The following is a 22624-nucleotide window of genomic DNA, read 5'->3' on the forward strand; positions in this document are numbered from 1 at the left end:
TGGTCCCCAAGTCTGGAAACATGATTGACATAGTATAGACGATTTGCTCACTTATATTATAATACGTGAAAAAGTCATATTTAAGTTTTCAGACTTTATGATCACATTATTAAAAACATATAGGTAGGTACTATGTTTATCCCAGGGTTTACCTATGAGGAAACTGAGGCACAAGTAGATTTATGAACTTCACCACATGATTAAAAAGTTGTCACTTCAGGATTTGAACTAGGCACTTTGGCTCTAGAGTTTATACTCTAGATCAAAACATAATAAATTTATTACAAATTTTGATACATAATTTTTAAACACAAAAAGTAAAATGTTTTTCTTTTTGCTGCGGAAGATTGGAACTGAGCTAACATCTGTACCCATCTTCCTCTATTTTATATGTGGGACGCCTGCCACAGCGTGGCTCAACAAGCAGTGCCCAGGTCTGTACCCAGGATCCGAGCCGGTGAGGTCCAGGCCACTGAAGTGGAGCATGTGAACTTGACTGCTAAGCCATGGGGCCAGCCCCCAAAACTAAAATTTTATTAGAAATATATCACTTAATGAGATGAAGAAAGAGGGGAGCTCATGTGTCTTTTTGAAGGTGGTTTGGCAAACATCAGTGTATCCATTGTCCCTGTCCCCTCGTTGATGGCCTAGGACATTGTTACACCTTGCAGAAATGCTTTGTAGTAAGACTCAGAGGGTGAGAGAATGCTTGTGTGTATGTGTGTGTGTGCATGGAAGTGAAAGGAAGATTATGAAAGGAAAGGTAAAAAAGGAGAACTAGTCTGACACTGAGACTTCAGGAATTTTCTATGATAGATCAGTTTTAGGATGGAGTTCAAATGAAGGCTAAGGATCTAGAAATTGACTTCTATAAAACAGGTTGTTTCTGCCTAACCCTTAGGGGGTGTGCGTGCCCCAGTTTGTAGATCACTGGTCCAAAGTGTTAGACATATTAAATGATGAATTCAATTCTACCAAAAATAAAAATGCATTGCATTTGAGAACCATTATGCTGAGCATTGTAGTCAGAAAAATGAGTAAGACTTAAATTGTAATTTAATGTAAAGCAAATGTGAAAAGGAACAAATGATAAGTAAATACATTTATGAAAGTTTATAGAAATCCTGAAGTGACCACTTTTTAATCACTTAGGAGAGTTTAGTGATTTGCCTCATATCCCAGAGCAGTGGGAGACGAGCTAAGACTAGGAGTTCCCTTTCCTGAGTCTCAGTTCTGTGTTTCTTTTATTGGGTTAAAATTAAAACACATATGGGTTGGCCTGGTGGCGCAGTGTTTATGTTCTCATGTTCCGCTTCAGCAGCCCGGGGCTCATTGGCTAGGACCTCGGGTGTGGACCTACCCTCTGCTTGTCAAGCCATGCTGGGGCAGGCATCCCATGTATAAAGTAGAGGAAGATGGGCACAGATGTTAGCTCAGGGCCAGTTTTGCTCAGCAAAAAATAGGAGGATTGGTGGCAGATGTTAGCTCTGGGCTAATCTTCCTCAAAAAAAAAAAAAAATCAAACCATGTATGAGTCAAAATAATATTTTTAAATAATATGATAGCAAACTGCAACTGATTCTCAGTTATATTTTTTAATCTCTCCAGGGACGATTTTTCAACTTCTTTCTTGGTGGAATTTAAATACATATCCACTTTAAACTGTACTTGTTAGAAACAAAATTTTAAAAATTACAGAAGGGGCAGTGAACTTCTCACAAAAAAATCTTACCATACTCCTGTGAGACCAACCTAATGCAGGGAAAGCAATTTAAATTTGGACCTTTCATTGACAAGCCACTTCCAATTTATCTCCTTCAAACTGTCCAATATATGTCAGGATTTATAAGTTGAAAGACACTTAGAAAAAATATTGTGTAATCCTCTTAATTTCCACGTGAAGATGACTGGCACACACAGATAGTGGAGGCCAAAATCAATTTTTGCTTAGTAGGTGAATTTTCTTCCACTTAATACTCTTTCTTATATGTCTTCATTAAGCAAAATTGAGGCCTTATAAAAATTGATCTGGCACCACTTCACATAAAACAGTTCAGGAAGAAAAATCCAGCTGTCAGGTATAAGTAGGCATTTTGACCATTGTACTAAGGAACAGTGAGTCATATGAAATGTAATGTGCAAAGGAAGCTGACACATAAAAGGAGAGAAAAACAATGATGGCTTCCCAAAGACATGCTGTGGGACAAAGAATAATTATAGAGGGTCTATTTTTGGGTCTGGCAGAATGACTTGGGAATTTAAAAATCACAGCTTAAGTACAGGAGATGAAATTATGTCACTCAGCTTTGAATTAAAGATAAAATAATTTAGTAGGCTTTATTTTTCTTTAATGCTGTTATAGTTGATTAAGATGATCCATGATTGAATTGTTAAATACTTTGCAGTCTAAAAATAAATTAGGACAGGAAAGTTACTTTAGTTTTGTTGAGAAGGGGGCTGTGAGGTGTGATAACAATTGCGTAATTAACATCTTATCTGACATGGTACTATAATGTCAAATATAAATAAGAGGGCGAATCCATCTCTAACAGTCATCTTTTTTGGACGCACCAATACCCCTAAAGCTTGTAATTAACGCCCAGGATTAAGATTGAAACTGCTTTGCCAGAAGTTTTAAAAATAGTATCTAGAGTGATTTTAACTTTTAAAACAGCTTGCTCCCTATTTTTCTGTTCCCTTCTTTATAAATAAGATATCCTCTCACGTTCCAACTATGGGGAAGTTTTACATCCATTTTTAGGAACATATCAGTCACTATTTAAATCAGAAAACAAAGAAGTCTACTGAAGAAAGGAATTTAGTTCAAATGAACAACATAGTGCTATTATTTTATAACATTAAACATAATTTGTTTTCTATATATGTGTGTATACATATATATATATATCTAGTTATAACAATAGTTATAATATTTGCCACAGACATTATATGTGTGTGTGTGTGATGTTTTTGTGTTGGTGGCTAATGTTATTAAATTACTAATATTACTAAATCTGATAGAACCCATTCCAATTATTTAACATTCCTAGTCCTCTAGCCAAGGGAACAGAAACATGGGGGCTAAATCCACACTCAAACGTCCTAAGGAAATGACTTTGTAATTTTGACAGATGTCTATTAGTCCCTCTTTATCAGTATTTTGTCAGATTATCTTTCAAAATTCCCTTTATTCAGAAGTCATTTGAAGTTAAACTGTATATTATTCTGTGAAATCTTTCTTATTATCATTAACATTTTCATATTATCCTTGACTTCTTTGGAAATCCAACACATTGCTTTCATTAGGTCATGAATGGTCTTTTGGAATGTATGCAATACCTGAAAGTAGGGCCATCCAAGGTTTTGACAGGTGGCAACACAAGTGGTTGGTGCATCATCGTAGGACCCTGGATGACAAGAGAACATTCCTGTGAATTTGGCAATATTATTAGTGGATAGTGGGCTTTTATAGAACTTAACTTAAAATTATACACTAGCGTGTTTCTTTGTTAAAATCATGAACATATGTATTTTAAATGCTGCATTTGAGAGGGAAGTTGGAAGAAGATGTATCAGGCACAATTAGATTGCCACCATGCTAACCTGGAAGTGATCAAGAACTTTGTTCCTGCCGTCTTATTTCTTAAGCATGAGGATTTTAAGGGATACAAACATGGAGGATGGTACCTGTTGTTCAAGATCTTAGCGCTAGGAAGAGGTGGACGCTCTGAAATGTTCAGCAGAAAGGTTGCTCCTGGTAGATAGGATGACTTGGCCAATGGTTCTGAGGAGGGAATAATGTGGCTGGTTTAAAGTACAGAAAGAGAGTCAACATAATAAAGGTCGAGTGAATGAGGGGAAAAAGTGATGTAGAACTTGCCAAGAGGGAGCCAGAGGCTAGACCATGTCAGCAATGAAATTTAACTCTCTTTAAACACAGGGCGTTACTAACTAGTGAGATTTGTCCACTGCTAAACAGACTTAATGTCTACAAACGTGCTTTACATGTATCTTCTCAGAATCAAACTAATGTTGAAAGCAAGATACAGCCATAATCTAGCACATTTCCCTTTGCATTTACACAGTATATGGACTTGTAGAACTTCAAAAATGTCAAATTTGCATTTGCAAACTATTTATCTTCATTAGCTTTTCTTGTGATTTGAGAGGCTTTTATTGAACTTATCCTTATGGATTATCAATTTGCTGCTACTTCTAAGAATAACATCTGAATTATTACCAAGGATTTCTATGAAAGCAATAGGGATCTTATGTGAAAACTCAAAAGTATTAAGAACGCCTACGTTAAAAGCAATCTTTGCAACCAAATCTTTTGTGAATCAAAAAACGTTTTAATTATTTTGTAAAATTGCTTTTTAAAATTTTACCTCTTCGTATATTTTAATCATTTATTATATGTTATCATAAATTGTCTAGTATATGTTGCTGTTAAGATTGGAGTCTGGTCACATTAAACAGAGGTGTATTTTTACATCAATAGAGACTCTGCATTTATTTAGAATCTGGATTTCGTACAAGCTATTTTGGAAAAAATAACTTGTCAGTCTCAGGCTTTACCAGCATACATATGGAATTCAGAAGGTTCAAAGTTGAAGTTTATTTTGAATATTTTCCCAACTTGCTAGAAAATACCACTAGAAATAGAAATGACCACAGAGTGTTATTTTTTCTGCATGGGTCTAGAAATTTCATTTTTCATCCCAGCTGAAATTGTATGGAAGAATCTTTCTACCCTTTTGGTGATTTGGAATAAGCAGAAAATAAATATATCAATGATTACTTCTGGCTACCAGAAAATTTACTGATGAGTTAATTTTGGTTAGTAAATGTGTTGCACATATTAATAATCTATATGTCAGTATGGTCTTACTTCCACTTTCCTCTGAAAAATATCAATATCTGTAGTACCAAAAAACAGATCACTATCCAAGAAAAGAGAATACAAATAAAATATTACAAAGCCTTAATAAAAACCATAGCGATACCTAGAAAAAACTCAAAAGAAAACCAATTTTGTTCAAGTAGCACCACCGGCTGAAGTGAGTACACAATGAAGTCAAAATTAACTAAACCTTAAAAACACAGAAAAGAGATACAGCAAATAAGAATAATAGAGAAAACTTCTTGATATAGTGTTGCCATAGTGAAGCACAACAATTAAGCCAAAAGAATAAAAGGCAAATCTAAGCATATTTATTAAGAGGAAATCAGAACCCTGAAGAAATATATTGGTTAAATTCAGCTGATGGATCTAAGGGCAATCAAGTGGTTTCCAAAATGAGGGATCCTGTGAAAGACACAAACTCCAATGCCTTCTGTGAGGTTTTTATATATCAGAAACAGTTTTATAACAGTAGAAAGAGAGATGCTACCTCTTTCAAGAGACTTGTAAGCTCCATAAATGATTTAAAATATTCAAAAAACTATAACAAGCACACATGTCATTATACACTTGTCCTAACTCATAAAATGCACAACGCCAAGAGTGAATCCTAATGTATTTTGGGTGATCATGATGTGTCAATGTAGGTTCATCGGTTGTAACAAATGTCCCACTCTAGTCAGGGATGTTGATAGTGGGGGAGGCTGTGCATGTGCGGAGAGAGCAGGTATATGGGAAATCTTTGTACCTTCCACTGAATTTTGCTGTGAACCTAAACCTGCTCTAAAAATAAAATCTGTTCAAAAAAAAAAAAGCACACAGACATCTGAATGGAATTATTTGTTTTCTTCCTCTCTATTTTAAAGGGGACGTGTATCTGATGGAGTTTTTAGATAAAGGGAAATGGAAAGTTAGGGATATGATTCGAGGCATTGTCAATCTGTGTTCTTATTCATTATAAGAAATGCTATTCATAGAGTCCCAGTTTTAAAAGCAATAAAACAATCTTTCCTGGACTACCTAATCAAAAATAGATGGTTAGTCCTTTTCTTAAATAATTATAAACAAAAGTGGCTTAACTGTAATTCCTCAACATCAAGCCACTGCTACCCAATTAGAAGCAAATGTTTCAGAGGAAAATTTTAATTCATTTTACATACAAATTTGCTGTGAGTCATAATTAGGGCAATGCAAATTAAAACCACAATGAAACACTATGTTACACCCACTAGACCGGGAAAAATTAAAAAGTTTGACAATACTACAAAGTATTGGATGTGATGTAATGGAAACCTCGGACGTTGTTGGTTGGTGGGGGGAGTATAAATTGGTACAGGCACTTTGATTGCTAGGATCCTGAAATCTCACTTGTAAATATATTCCCTAAAGAAACTCAGACACGTGTGTACCAGGAGATATGTAAAAAAAAAAAAAAAAAAATTCGTTCATTTCTTCATTGTTTGTAATAGCAAAATGGTGGAAGCAATCCAGATGTCCCTCAGCAGGAGAAAGTATAAATACATTGTGATCCATTCTTGTTATGGAATACTGCAACAGTGAAAAGAAAAAACCACAGCTACACGTTAACACTGATGCTTCTCCAAAACATAGCCCTGAACGAAAGAAGTAAGTCTCTGAAGACTATATTCAGAACGATTCCACTTCCGTAAAAGCAAAAATTAAAACAACAAAACTAAATAATATATTGCTTAGAAATTCATATATATGTGATAAAAAAGTAAAGCAAGAGAATGACTGGTACAAATTTAGTTTAATGGCTTACTTTTGGGGACATGTATGTGACTTAATCAGGGAGGAACATGATGGACAAAATGGCTTCTAGATATACAGGTATTTATTTATATGCATGAGATTTTAAAAATTATAAAAAGTTTTTGTAGAACAGTATGCAGAGTATGATTCCTTTGAAATCATGGATTCGTTGTGAATCTATGGATCAAAATACATAAAAATGCAATGTGCTTCAAATAGGTCAGAGGGGTTGGGTGGGAAATGCAGCTGCCTCACACAGTACTGATCCAATTTGAAAGTTCACTTCCTTTTCTTAGAATATTGTTAAGATTAGACCTCTTTTAAGATTTTACAGTTAAATCATAGTCATATACACAATTTAAACACTTTGAACTTTACAAATATGATTTAGGTGTGTGAATTCTATTTGACTTTAGTTTACTTTCCTAGTTAAATGGAGGAAGTTTTGGAACACCAATGATGAACAACCCATGAATCAATGTATATGTGTGTCTGTGCGTGTGTGTGTGTGCACTTACCCCTGGGTCCAATGAAAGAGAAAAAGGTCAGTAAAGTTGTATGTATTTTGGATTATTATCAAATTCCTAAGACTTTTAAGTTAGGATGATTCAGACAGGGAAAATCTGTCCCCCGAATCAGAAAACTAATAATTCTCAAAGCCAGAATCAGAAGGGAAAGTAATAATCTCTTGTTATTTATGTGTAGTTCACTGTGAATTTATACTTACTGCTTCATTATTTAGAAAGAGAATGACTTGATTTAAACATGTGCCTTGTTCACTCTTTTGTTATTGTAAATTTGAACCTTATGGTGTTGTTATGTCTTATGCTCACAATGTCCAGACTTCGGGAAAGAGAAAGCTGCTTTGAGGGCACACAGGGATCATTTAAACATCACCTCCCTCTGTGTGCTGAGCCACCCCAGACTGATTCCAGGAGGTCTGGAATGAGAAGAAGGACTTGCATTTTACCAAACAGCTTTGCTGCTTTAAATGTGGTGTGATTGATTAAAGTAGCCCAATTTCTGGGCTACCTTTTGAGAAATTGTCCTAGACAAAGACCTGTCAGTAGGTCAGATTCTACGAACCCTCCAGTCAAAGGGAGAGTCATTACCTTGAGCAATTGGGTCCAAGTGTTAGAAGATGATTACCACCCAGGAGGTAGTGTTTGCTTCTCACAACTTCTTCATAAACAATCTTCACCTCTTATCAGAAGAAATAACCCCTAGGCTTAACACTCACCTCCATTCCCCAAACAAAAGAGCAGACAAAGTTTTCCTATCAGAAATGTTAGACCAAGCAGCTGGAAGGCATTTGCATATCAACTTTGTGTGCATGGCCATGTATCCAAACTGTCTCCACATCTTAATTGATGCAGTTCAGTGCTGGATTTTTATTTCCTAACCTTTCTGGTGAATAAAATATGTCTTATTGAACCAATTTATCTTTATCTTTTTATAGCCTTTCCTTTTATCTTCTTTCTCATTTCCTTTTTGTTCTGTTCACTCCCCTTTTCTTTCTCTGGTTTCTTTTACTTCCAAATGCCATTCTTCACTCTGGTTTTATATCAGTCTTTTACTCAGTAAGCAATAATTACTAAGATAAATACATTGTTACAGTCATATAGCTTTATTCTCTAGGTGAGAATTCTGAATCTTCTCTGTTCTCTGTTCTCCTGATTGGTCCTTAACTCCGTAATTGTTCCTTTCATTTCTAGTTTCATCAACTTCTGAGTAAATCTCCTAACATTTCACCTCGCCATTTACCAAGACACTGTCACCAGACCTGTAACAAAATGCAGTGTCCTGATTTTACTCCAAGGGACAAAAGTTTAGGGTGTGTAAAATTTTTAAATTATATGTTTAAAAACATACAATTAAAAATGTGATACATGTAAACACAGAGAGCTCATCCACTCCTTTAGAAATAAATGAAGTGAGGACCTACTTAGTAAAAGAAATCAGTTAAAATAAGACCAATCAGACAATTGTTAACAACATTTGTTTGTGGGCAACAATATGAATTAAAAAATTGATTTAAGGTCATATTTCACGCTATAGACTAGCTAGTTATGTCTCTGGTGTTACTAGCAATCTCCTGGAATAGAGATCCTTAACATAATCAAGGTGATCTAGCATATTTAAGAGCTGAAGAACTACTAAAACAGATATGAGTTTTATTCTATACCCTTAAATCCACTATTCAATAGAGAGTCAATTGTAATAATTAGTGAAACTGTTATAAATTGACAGAAACTTTTTATACTTAATTTAGGATCAGACAGTTAGTCAGGCTTCAAAACATCTGTTTTCATCCTACAAGTAACACCATATTAGAAAAGGCTCTCAAGAATATGTGGTGCCTCTGCAGAATCTGAATGAGAGGGAACAAATCTTTTGGCAACGCCTTTTTCTGAACAGGACTACTGGGAGTACCCACTTGTCACTGTAGGGACTGATATTAGCTTGAGAAAGTGTGAAGTGTCTCTGCTCAGTGTGACAAAGTGATCATTTGTGCATTCCAATTTAATTGCAAAGTACTTGAATTAAAAATTCTATCAAGGTTTTTATTCTGTAAAGTTTATTTTTAAGTGCCTTTTCCACCATTTCATCAAGCCCATCTAGATTAGAAATTGTCACTCTTTTGTCTTTTAAAAATTATTTTGTTCAGTTTTATTTTATTATTATTCTTGTCTATTTTAAGCTACTTGGTGGAAAATGGGTTGTAGAATATTGGGTTCTCATGCTATGTATAAATATACCAGAAATAAATTGAATGTAGACTAATTCTTAAAACAAAATACAGTTTTTGTAAGGACATTATTATCATTTGTGATTTCTAATAATAACTATTTGAAAGCATATTATTCAATAATGACCACATCAAATGAATTCAGAAAGTTCTGGAAGACTTAAAGAAAAAGGTATTTTACAATTTACTTTTTACGTTTTGAGCAATACTTCATTTCGGACAGAGAGTTGCTTAATCTAAACTAGTTTGTTGCTTACGGTTTAAAATCCATCAGTGTGTTAATATGTGGTGATAATACATTGAAGCAAAGTAAAATTACAACCTTGATGTATTTTATATGCCTATTTTCCCTGAAATCTCTGGATGTATTTTGAGGATTAGTCTTTTTCTCAAATGAAAATTGCTGTTTCCCTGAATGATACACATACCTCGGCTCAGAAGGAAAAATAACTCAATTGTGATATTTCTAGGTGAACGGACAATTAGTATTCTGAGTCTCAAACACATGGAGAATTTAAAATAGAAAAGAAAAGTATTGCTATAACTTGTGATTTGTGTCAATTCAGAAGACATATTTTATGAAAATCCATCATGAGGCTCTCAAACAAATCATGATTTTATTTAATGACAAATATATATTTCAATTTATAAAATAGTCCTTTGGCTTTTCAGTATGGAAAACTTGCAAGACTGTACGATGACGAAAGGCCATTGACAGTTGGCATTCTTTTTAGAATTATCTTTAAATATTTACGAATCAACAAATCAACACTTTAAAAAGCTTTATAAATTCCAGATTAACAAACGTAACACATCAATTATTGAGCAGATGTAGAATTTTTGGCAATTAAACAGACCTTGTATTTAACCATATATGCTTTTTTAAAAGATTGATTTACTTTCTTTTGATTTCACTGCTAAGTTTTTCTTCTCCTTCTATAGCCTTAGTGCTATTGTCCAGAAAGGCAATAGGAATGGAGTAAGACTTTGTTGGGAAGCAACAGTTGGCAAGTCTGCCAGTTTCAACAAGAAATTCTGCCAATTTCAGGCATTCTTTGGCCAGTTGGGGAAATGCTCCAACATTTTGTGTTAAAATACTGAGCAACCTTCTCATTTACCCTAGTTTGAAAGGTCACTCTTCAGAATTCAGTGAAACCTGAACACTAAACACATTACAGAAATCATCTCTACTAATTTATTTCCCTTTACAGAAGTAGTGAAGGGATAAATATTAGGTCGATTTAAGAATAATAAAATGGTAATTACTTTCTGAACTTTTCTCTTTGGCAACGTGTCATGGTTCTAACACCTTCAGAATCTCAGCTCCAGCATCTATTGCATAAAGACTGGTATAAAGAAACATAGTCCTTCATTTAATCATTTATTAAGCAATTGTTAAGCACCAACCATGGGCAGGCACTTCTCTAGGTGCTCAGGACATGTTGTGGAACAAAACCAGGCAGAAGTGTTCTACTTGCAAGTTAGTAGTATGGACAGAAAGTAAACAATAATGTAGAAAATATGTAAGTTATAGTGAGTGGTTTGCTGCAAAGTGAATGGCGTTACAGGAAAAAGCTAGGACAAACTGAAATAGATGAAGATGGGCAAGAGGGTTGTGGTAGTGTCAGTATAGGTTGATTCTAAATAGTGATTAGGTTAAGCCCCGTAGAAAAGTTTATATCTGAGCAAAGACTACAGGGAGGAAAGAGACCTAGCCATACGGATACCTGGGAGAAGAGCGTTCTGTGCTCATTAAAAGAAACCCACGGGTAACTTTTAATCCTCCTTTAGATAATGTGTTTACCTGCCTTTGAATTAGAGGTACTAGCAAGATATAAACTTGTCTGGAGGTGAAGGACTCAACAAAACGAAGCAATACTAACATCTGGAATCCAGGAACTATAGACCCACATATAAGGAAAATGAACACTTTTTTCATATTCAGGTGCTATAATGATGCATATGTGATGAAGAGTAGAGAAAAGGGGAGAGATAAACTTAGGAAGTTACTCGGTTAATTCACTCAAATAAGTATTCCTTCATTAATTTCTATTATCATCTTATATCAATAAAGTAATACAATGCACAATGATCTTTGTTGCCTGTGACAAATTTGATTTAATTCCAAAGAGTTATTCAAATTGGAATGGATATACTGTGCTAGCTCTTCAGATAGAAAAGCTTATACATTGTATTTGCAGACTGTTTCCCTTCCACGTTTATAACATTATGCAATTATGTCTGGAAGAAAAACATAGACCAGGATGTGGGGAAACCCTTGAAGTCTAAACGATTTTGAGTAATTAGGAGCAGAATGTTGTCTAAATGTAAAAGTCTAACTTTTTTTTGTTAAGTACGTGCTCTTTCAGGACCTACAGCATAGTTAGACTTAATGAAACCCTCTGAGGACAGACTGAGCTGGAGTCTCTTATTTCTAAGTTAGGAACCCATGAACTAGATTTATTTAGCTTATTGAGGTCTCCACCTTCAGAAACTACACGTAACATTAAAAGTTTTGAGCATATAGTCTTTTATGGTATGCACACTACTAGAATTGAGATAGCTGAGAACTTGTAAGCTTAAATATGCAGTCCTTTATGATACTGGAGTGGTGACAGTTGAGAACTTAGTGAACAAACAGCTTTCAGGGTTAATCTGAAAAATTACACAGTTAGTGGATTTTTAAAGGATGTTTGAGTGATACTAAAAAAGCCCTCTTTGTTAATTTTGGTGTATTTATTTTGAAGGAAGTAGGCAGGAATATGGCTCACAAAATATGGACATATATTAATTTTATGATCAAAAAGACTGAGTAAGTCTCTTGGAATAATTTTTGAACTGATAACATGGAACACGGCACAGGAAATCCTTTTGGAAAATGTATAATTAAGGAAGTTAACTCATGTGAGGAACTCAATTAATTAAAGTATTAAATAACATTTAGGAAAGTCATTTTATGGGTTTCACCCTTCAGTTTGTTCCCGACCTTAATACTTGTTCATATCTCATTGGAAGGCCTTCCTGTTCAAATTAATGAAACCAAACATTCTTCAAAGTTTTATTCTTAAGAATATCATTTTCTTTAACCACATTCTTTTTGTCTTAAAAAGGAACAATTTCTGATACACAACCATGACCTTTGAGATGGATTTAGATGCAAGGAAATATTTCTGTTAAAGTATGAAATGTCAGAATTAGAAGCAGTTGAAAAGATGCTTTAGAATATCTTAACCAAAGCACATACAATTCAGTAGAATCCATTAGATTGTTCTTCACTTCAGGTGGGGTTTTATTTTTTTTGATGTGTCATCTGTAATCCAAGGTTTCCTAAATATCATAAATATATACAGAAAATATCTGATTTATCAGGTTTTGTCATTTTAGAAAACACTCTAGTTACGGAATTCGGTCTTGATCTTGTGACAAGACGAAAAATAGAGTATCGGCCAGCAGCACAGATCAAGAGTTCATGCTTTAATCAGCACCGTCTTACACTGAACTGAGGTGGAGCTGATGTTGTCCAGAGCCCGGGTCCTGTCTTGCTTACCTTTGACCTCTAGCATGGAGCCTGGCACATTGGGAGCACTTGCTAAACCGAGGATCATGATGTTTAACCCTAGCACCCCCTAACAGCAAGAATGGCACAGTTATATGAGTTAAAACACGGCTGTTCTCCGACAGGATGAAATTCTGTTGTGAACAGAAATTTCCCCATTTAAAATATACTGTAATGAGAACACATTTTAGTTTGCTAAGAATAAGAGCAATTCTGGAAGGTCCTATGTGGATCACGTAGAGGAAAACATGCTACCTTTCTTTTTGAAGTGTAGAAGTCTTATAGCCTTTTATATTTCTTTACCCTCCTCTATTTACAATATAATTATTTTAAACATTTACTCTACATTCATTTAGAACCACATCAGACTGCCCATCTCCAAAAAAAAGCCCTGAACAACTGGAGAATATATACCATGCTATGGTTGGATGACTAAACATTATTAAGTTGTCTATCCTTATAAATGTAACTGGTGAGTTCACTGCAATTCCAATGATCATTCCTGTAGGAACGTTTTAAGAATTCCCAAGTCTAAAAGCCTATAATTGGGGGAAGAAAAAGAGCAAATATGTATGAATCCCCTCCTAGCTGTGGTGGTTAATTTTATGGGTTAACTTGGCTAGGCCTATGGTGCACAGTTGTTTGATCAAACACTGGTCTAGATGTTGCTGTGAAGGTATTTTGTAGATGTGATTGACATCTACCATCCGTTGACTTTAAGGAAATTGATTACCCTCAGTAATGTGTGTGAGCCTCATCGAATCAATTGAACGCTTTAAGAGCAAACACTGCAGTTTCCCAAAGAAGAAGGAATTCTTCTTGAAGATTTTTTTTTTTTCCATGCTGCTGGACACCTGAGGCCAGAAAGTAGCTCCTGGGCATTTGCTTTGGAGGAACATGAGGATTAGGTAGGTGCAGGTGACAGAACTTAGTGGACGGAGAGCGGTGCAGAAAGGAAGATGGGAAATTAACAGTTGCAGATTCTAGCTACCATGTTGCTTTCCCCCCGTCCCCCCCCCCACCCCCGAGCCCTGCAGTATTGCCCTCTGGTTGATGGAAATAATGTTATGGGCCATTTGTTTCTGATGTCCATGTCTGTTTTTTGAGTGCTCAGATACTTATAAGCTGAGGTGGCTGAAAAATATACACATATAATTTACCTCATTCTAAAAAAATAATTATTTGAATTAATTAGCATAGGTTCATAAATAAGAGTCTAAGAACTCTTAATGGATCCATCAAAAAGGAAGATCCCATGAAACTCACCCAACTCTATGCAAATGAGAGGCCTTATGAATGCAGATGAGTTTACTTTGTCTGGAGAGAGAGTTTATAGTTTTAATGACATTCTCAATGTGGGCTATAATTACTAAAATATTAAAAAACAAGTTTTTAGAATAAATTATCTTAAACCAAAACCTAAATGAGTGTTTACCATCCTATTGCACAGGTACTCTTTCATCATGTTTTTGAAATATAATGTATAAGAAAATATGTGTCTACCATTAGGCAGTAGTAAGAAGTCCCTGTAATAAAGACATTTTTACAAAAACAAAATAAGCACCAAAAACTTGGAGCCCTACAAATTGAGTTTAATCTGGTCATTCTTAATGTTCTTTTAATTTTGAGCTTCTGCAGCTGTTATACTAGTCAAAACTAAAAATTTCCTGGTGAACATCTAAATTTGTCTCTCATGTACTAAATTCCACAAAATCCATGCAAGCAACAACAATAAATTTACTTTTATTATCTTGTGTTAGAAGAGATTGAGTTTAAATTTGGTGGATCGTTGTCCTCATTCAACTTTGTGCATAATCAGTAATAAGAGGGCTAATAGTAGGTAATACACAATAGCACAACAAAATAGGATTTGGAGTCACAATGGACGTAAGTTCAAGTTGAAGATTTGTCAATGATGATTGACTTTGGACTCACCACGTACTTCATTGAGCTTAATGTGTAAAAAAAAGAAAAAGCAATAATTTCCTTTTAATATACCTTTATAAACTGTTAGTATGAGACACTTTTTAAGTGCTCAAGTTCTATAGAAATGGTGATTAATATCAGTTTTCTTAGATTCTGGCATATATCATATATGGCAAAAGTGTGATCAGTCTAAAAGTTGTGGTCACAAACCACACACGTCCCTGTCTGTGAAGAGGTTGTATTCTGTCTGTGTGTTGACTGGAATGAGCTTTTGTGTGGAAGCAAGTTATGTCCTCAGTCCTGTTCACAGAAGATTTATGATGAGCACTAACATTGTTGGAGACCTACTAAGTGCCAAGTGCTGTGCTAAACATTTTCTATGTATTGTTTCCTGGATTCCTCACCAAACCCTGTAAAGCAGTATTATTGACACTTCCATTTTGTTGATGAGAAAGGGGAACTAAGAAGTGGTGAATTTGGGGTTCATGTGCCAATGATCTGAAGCCAAAGTCCATTAAGCTGCACTTCTGCAATATAGCTCATATTTTAACTGTGGTATATTAGGTTTTTTTTTCTTTTCATTTTTTGCAATTGATAAGAAGGAAGTGGGAAACAAAAGCATGATTTTTAAAAAAATTCCTGCTGATCACACAAACTCACAGACTAACCTGGGAACCTAAGATTATTTACTCTGTCATTGTTTCAGCAGAATGACGCATTCTATGCTTTAACCTAAGGTTCTGGGAATAGCATCCATTGGCTCTAGGGAGGACGAGGTACCAGGAACCAATTGGAAAGGGAAGCAGACTTGTTGAGAGTATGAGGTCTGGAGCCAGCTGGCCAGGATTCAAGTCCTGGCTTTGCCATTTGATAGCTATGTGACCTTGGGCAAATTTACTCAAGAGCTCTGTGCCTTGGTTTTGGAGTTTCTTATCTGCAAACAAAGATACTAATAATATTTCCTAGGGTTTTTGGGAAGATTAAATGAGTTTATACATGAGTAATTAATATTGTACATGGCACATGGTGAACTCTCAAAGAAATTAGCTAAATAATCTCGGCAGCAGCAAACCATTTATTAAAAGAAGTTTTCTTGGGGCTGGCCTGGTGGCATAGTGGTTAAGTTCGCATGCTTGCTTTGGCAGCCCAGGGTTTGCAGGTTCAGATCCCAGGTGCAGACCTACACACTGCTCATCGAGCCATGCTGTGGTGGTTTCCCACACACAAAACAGAGGAAGGTTGGCAGAGATGTCAGCCCAGCAACAATCTTCCTCACCAAATAAATAACTAAAAGTGGTTCTCTTGTATGAGTGCAGTGTGGAAAGATGAGCCCACTGCTAACTTCTGGAGGGAGAGCTGCTGTAGGAAGGCAGACTCTCCTGTTTGAGGCAAAAAGAAGTTTTTGTCCCTCCGGGATATTAGGATATATGTGTCCAATAGCGCATCCTTCCTCTAAAACTGTCAAGGACCAGAGGGTAAAGCTGACAATAAATATATACATCTATGCGAATAAACCTGACAAGTTCCAGGATATTTTAGTTAATTAACTGGGACTTAACGAAATTGTGTTGAACACTCTTAAAATGTAGCAATGTCTTTACTACACATGACATGAATGCTGTCTAATTGTACTCCATTCCAGGCAATTGCTTCAAACCACCATTATATCTAAATTTCTAAAACACAAATGCATAAGTTATATTTTTTTGCCTTAGCTAATAGATTATATCGGCATATTTTTTTAAAAAGTTTTAAATCCAAATTATTGACAACAAATTTTTAGAGAAAAATCTGTAGATTGATTAATAACATGTAAACGTTACTCTAATATTAGGTTTCCATTATCTAAGTAAAAACAAGTCTCCTATTTCTGCCTCACATTTGAAAATAACTACAGAATTAAGGGAAAAAAATCATGGTTTTGTATTGATGACATTCTTTTCCCATAGTTTTAATTCTCCTTATTTTTGTTATAACTTTATTCTTTTCCAGTACTTACCAAAGTTTCAATTTTTTTCTTCAAATTATCCTTGGAAGGCAGATAAAACTGAGATTTACACACAAAATATCTGCATAACAATTGGTCTCAGGTTCATTAGTGGGCATGGGTTCAAATTAATATTCATTTGTAAAATTTGTGAAATCAGTACTTGGAGATAAGACAAGTTTATCTTAGTTTTGGTCGATAAAACCTAGACCATGTGCTCATGAATATGCTGATAATCCTCCCCATGAATAAGCTGTAAGGAGAGGGGCACTCTGGTAAACCAGCTGGTTACTATTTCATTCTATCACTGCTATTGAATACACGACATGGAATGGTCAGGAGTCTCTATGGTTTTATGAGAAACACAACTGAGCTCAGGTTAACCTAAACCTGAATAGAGAAATACCAACAGATTTATACAAAAGTTTATGCCACCTTACCGTTTTTCAAGTTATGTTCCAAGTTAAAGGAAATAAAATTTCTCTGAAAATTGGGCTCCATCCAATAACCTCAATAAAGTATAGAGCTCCAGCCTCAATACCATAGGGATGGTATTTATTTATGTAGATTTATGTTGGGTTGAGTTGAGATTTCTGTTCTTTTAATTGGTAGTAAGGTAGGAAACATATCATACATTTAATTAAAACCATGAAGCAATAATAAGATAAACCTTCCTTTACATTTTAAAAGTAAATACACTATTTTGACCATTTTTGCAAACAATAATATTAATGTGTTAGTTTTGCATAATACTATCTCTTTTAAGTTAACGAACTAGTTTAAAGGGAAAAAAGGAACAAAATATGGTCTAGGAAAATATTTGCAACTTATCATCTGATAATAATACTAGTAACCTAATAAACGTAGACCCTAATTCAGTTCACAGCCAGAGATTCCATTTTATTTTCTAATAATAATAAGTAAGACTTCTATTACGTCTTTAAAAATTAAATTCACTTCTTTGTTTTTTGTAAAATAACATTAAATTAAAAAACTAATTTGATTTTAAGATTACTCAAATATGGGAAAATTCAGATTATTTGATCTAATCTGATTTAATGAACAATATTATAATCCTAATTAGACATGAAAAAACAATAATCTGGATTTATTGAGGACTTTTCTGTTTAAATTGGAATGGCAATAGAATGTATAAAAATATATTTTCTATTATTTAAATGGGTTTTGTTGATTTAATTATCACATATCTAATCACGTGTTCTCTTTTCCTGAATCACACTAGACCAATATTTATATTCCAAATTTTACAAGTAAATGTATTCTACCTATTATTTCTTCAATTTTGCACTAATGAAGACTATTTACCTTCAAAATTATAAACCAATTTATAAGTAGGTGAACTAAAATTAAGATGTGAAAACTATCCGGATACTTTGATTGCATAACTTCTATTCTTAAAAGAATTTGGGCAGAAATGGTTGTCTATGTGAATAAATGGGAAAGATATTGAGATATCTGTTTGGTACACAGACCTGATCTCGTGTTTCTGGTCAATTTTTATTTTCCACCTAAATGCATCAAAACGTTTTCTGATATTAAATGAGAGGATTTCTTGAAATAATAGTGCAGCATGCTAGAAGTACTTTGGTAGAAAAAGAGATCTTTCCTGAGAAATTATAAACATTTATAGTTCACACATGGACTTCAAAACCAGACACAGACAAATGTTTTAAATAGCTGTGCACTGATTTTCCATCTTAAGTGTCTTCCCTGATCGTCTGATTGAGACAAGAACTGAGGTGCTTCAAACTTGACTCTCTGAGTGTCTTTCATTAACACCATTGGAATGATACAGCTTATGTTTATGGGTTAAAAGCTTCTCTGAATCCTAAACAGAGATAAGGAAGAAAGCCAATTTTGACTTGAAATAATGTTCTTTGAATATATTTGTTTTCTGAAAAGTTGACACCATAATCATATCTCCAAAAACAGAATTATTTTTTCAAGCTGCATTCAAAGTCATACCTAAGAGTATGAAATGTTTCGTTTAGTGAATGCATATTTTGACCCTTTAAAAATCATTTTGTTCATTTATCTATAAAAGTTTCTAAGGCAGTTCTTAAAAATTAAGTTAATATCAAATTTTAACCATGGAGATAAAAATTAAAAGCAAAATATTGTTATAATGGTTACACAATGATCTAAGTTAGAAATATCTAATACTATTAACTGAAGTCTGATTAGTTTTTACGTGTTTTTCAAAGAATTTTTCCACATTAACATAAAGCATATAAGGTAATCTTTTTTGTCTTAATATTATTTTGAAATTTTTATTGAAATAAACTTCTGTTATGTCTCAAATAATGCTAAAATATCTACCAGTGAATGTGAATATTCTCATCAATATGTTAGGGTATTGACTCCCTTTAAACCTGTTTGTATCCTGGGCATCATTGGTGAGTAAAGGACATACACCTTGAACGTGTATGTAACATAATTTTTAAAATTTCAGACCGAGTTCTAATTTATTTTTAATTTTCTGTTATTCCAAGTTTTTCAAAGTGAATGAGTAATTTTACATATTACAAAAATTTACATATTTTAACTAATCAAATAATATTTTGGCATACGCTAAGCTATATTAGGAAAAAAAGACAGTGTAGCAATAACCAAAAGCATATTTCTTAAAGACAACTGAATAGTACAGGTATAACATATTTCAGCTCACATTATTCATATAATTTCTCAACTCTGTGCTTCATTTTACATATTTAGAATTGGCCTTAGACTCTGTGCATTAATTTTATGATCCTATAGGGTACTATCATCCAGAAAAAAAATGAATTCTTTGTGACTGAAAGCATGCATTGATACTCTGATATTCTCTTATCATTAAAGAAAGCAAACTTTAAAATATGAATTCTTATTTCAAGCTTTCAATTATTTTCTCAAATATTGTCTTTGCCTAATGACCCTCAATATTCATTGCCTACTGTTTTTAACAGTATTTTTTTGAAAGATAAAGATTATAAGCCATACTATTAGTACAGTTACAAAAATTTAATTAAATTATGCAATAAAATTATGTTTTTTGGGCGAGCAATTAAATAAAACTTAGAGAAGTTTGGGGAGTTCCTTATTATAAAGTATGATATTAACTTGATATTAGTATCATACCTCCTTCTAAAGAATAATCTCAATTAAAAATTATGCTATTTTAATTTTTGTTACTAACCCATGGCATTGGGTTAGGCATTTAATGTGTTCTTTCCATTTCCTCCTCTCATGATCTAATGACTATTTACAAAGTCATATTCTAAAAACACTTTTTCCATTTCTACACGTGTCAGGGAACTCAATACAATTAATGATTGAAAGGAGATAGGAAATCAGCTACAATATTTTTAAATCAGATTTAATTGAAGTTTTCATTATTTGGAGAAATTTGTGGAAAAACTGAGTAGAAAATTATGAAGGAGTTACTCAGAATGAGTTTGTAGTCCACTGCTAACGTGCCGGATTATGGGTGATTAAGCACAGGATTTCTCCGTTGAAGGACATTTTGCAGAGTATAATTTCATTTAGGTATGAAAATACATGTAAATTATGTCAAACCATATACTTGAACACAAATCTGACATCCAACTTTTTCTTGGCAACAAATTTGTGATATCGCTATACCAACAACTTATTAAAGAGACACTAGTTTCTTAAATTGCCCAGGACAGTCTGTACTGTTGAAAGAAGCATTAACAGATGTTTCATCTCAACATTTCAGTAAGTTTTATTCTGGAAATTCTTTTTTTTTTTTAAAAATACCCACTTTAATTTCTCTGTTTAATAATTTGATATAATTATTTGGGAAAACTGTTAGTTTTCTTTATCCACAATTATCTCAATATCACACCCTCCCCCCAAAGCTTGCAGAGGGATACCAGACAAATTGAAGTAACACATTCTATTAGCTAAAGATTTTTGAAGTTAGAGTTAATATAGAAATCTGAACATTTTCTCACCCCTAGCTGTTTTTTTCCCTTTGTAGCCCACCCCATGATCCGATGCAGCGGAAACAGTTCAGAGTTAGCAAAAGAGAGATTTAAACACATCTGGCAACAACAAACAATGAAAATTCCATTAGTTCAATAGTTAGAGATGTGTGTATAAATAGAGGTGAAATGAAAATAGAAGGCAAATATAACAAATCCAAGTGATTACTTTTCTTTTAATTCTCCATTGTGTTCAACAGCTGAGTGAGTGAGACTCTGAGACCCCGTAAATAGTTGTTCTTTCACCTCTTTCATAGAGGACTGATTATATGGAAAGTTTAAAGACCCCTCCTGGGGGAAAAAATGTTTTCCTGCTGTCAAAATTCAATCTTAGCTAGTAGCAGCTAATTTTAAAAGGCATTGTTCCTTGATTAAGATGTTTGTTCAGAAGCATGCCTTTTAATGCATTTAGGTTTTTATTACTTGCTAAATTTATTTTCTAGAATATCACTGCACATAATATTATCTCATAGTAGTAGATTTTGTATACATCTTGGGGTAACATACTGTGGTTTCTTTAACGTGAAATAAATGAAAATATGTTTCAACATCATTTCAACGTCACTAAATTCTGTAGTAGAAACATTGTCAAACTACATGAGAACACTACTCGGAGTAAATATATTTGTTGTGAATAATGTACTTACCCAGCACAGCTCCTAAGGAAATTCTTGGTGAGATATTCTTAGGATGGAATTTGATTTTCTGAGATTCCGCAGGGGAGATTTACCCCCAGGCTAGGTGGGGAAGAGAGAGAGCCTTGCAATGTGATCCTGCAGGCAGGGTGAGGTCCAGTTAGCAGAGCTGGATGATCCTAAAGCAGGAGGTGACACTCTTTGCTGGAGAGAGAGGACTGTTCTGAGTAGATTGGAAGTGTTGTCACATTGTATGTGCTCAGCAGCAGAAGGGAAACATCAGAGCTTCCTGTTACATCACTCTGACCCCGCCTGCAGTTAGTGTTAGGTTACTTTCTTTCTCAAATAGCATTCCCCAGGAAAGCAGCACTCCTTTCTTCTTCTGAGACAAGAGCAAGATGCAGCCTGAACAGACAGAGATCATATGCTGTATGAATACATTGTGAGCAGCAAAAGCTGGCTGGATTTCACCTTGACTGAGTTCTGTTAGAACTTGCCAAACAGAGCTGCCTGTGATTTGAAGGAAATCTGAATGTAACATTCTACTCAAAGAGTTAAAGGAATCACGAGAGTGTGTGTGCGTGTGTGTGCTGAATTATACCTGACAAAGCATTGAGGACATTTTTTGTCTAACGTGTCTATCTTTGTAAATGAACACAGAAAAATAATAACTGCTCCCATCGTAATTAATTCTATGATCTGACTCATTAATTTGGAGCACTCATAATCAGAGCTCTTCCTTGATCAGTTTTCCATAATTAATGACAAAACTTTATCCTGTATGTTTTTCAACTTTTTTTTACTTTGTTCATGACATAATTACGTATGTGTGTCATAAACAAAACATTTGTGTGTGTGTATATGTTGTGTGTGTATATATATTCATATACGTAGAATTATTTTTCATTATCTATAAGTAGACATTTTAGAGAAAATACCCCTTTGAGAATATATTCATAAGACTAAAATAATTGTACATATTTTTAAATATTGGACTTAATTATGCTATCACCTATGAAATAAAAAAGCAATTTATACTACAACACTTATACCTCAAAATAGCCTTAACAAAAATGCAGGTAATTTAT

General features: G+C 34.1%; 1 protein-coding gene across 3 annotated transcripts in view; it reads right to left on the bottom strand.

Moving 5' to 3' along the window:
* The window catches only part of CALCRL (calcitonin receptor like receptor), a 104197-nt gene extending 82183 nt beyond the window's left edge, over window positions 1–22014 (bottom strand). Inside the window, exons 1-2 of one of the 3 annotated variants that reach the window (XM_001501668.7) lie at window positions 21549–22014; window positions 3340–3407 (exon numbers count right to left, since the gene is read on the bottom strand). The gene's annotated coding sequence lies outside the window, so the exon portion shown is untranslated. The remainder of the gene's footprint in view (window positions 1–3339; window positions 3408–21548) is intronic. The other 2 variants (XM_023622172.2, XM_023622173.2) reach the window with 2 other exon arrangements.
* Between the last annotated feature and the right edge of the window lie 610 nt (window positions 22015–22624).

The sequence above is a fragment of the Equus caballus genome, chromosome 18 (genome assembly GCF_041296265.1).
Source record: "Equus caballus isolate H_3958 breed thoroughbred chromosome 18, TB-T2T, whole genome shotgun sequence".
Taxonomy (NCBI): Eukaryota; Metazoa; Chordata; class Mammalia; order Perissodactyla; family Equidae; genus Equus; species Equus caballus.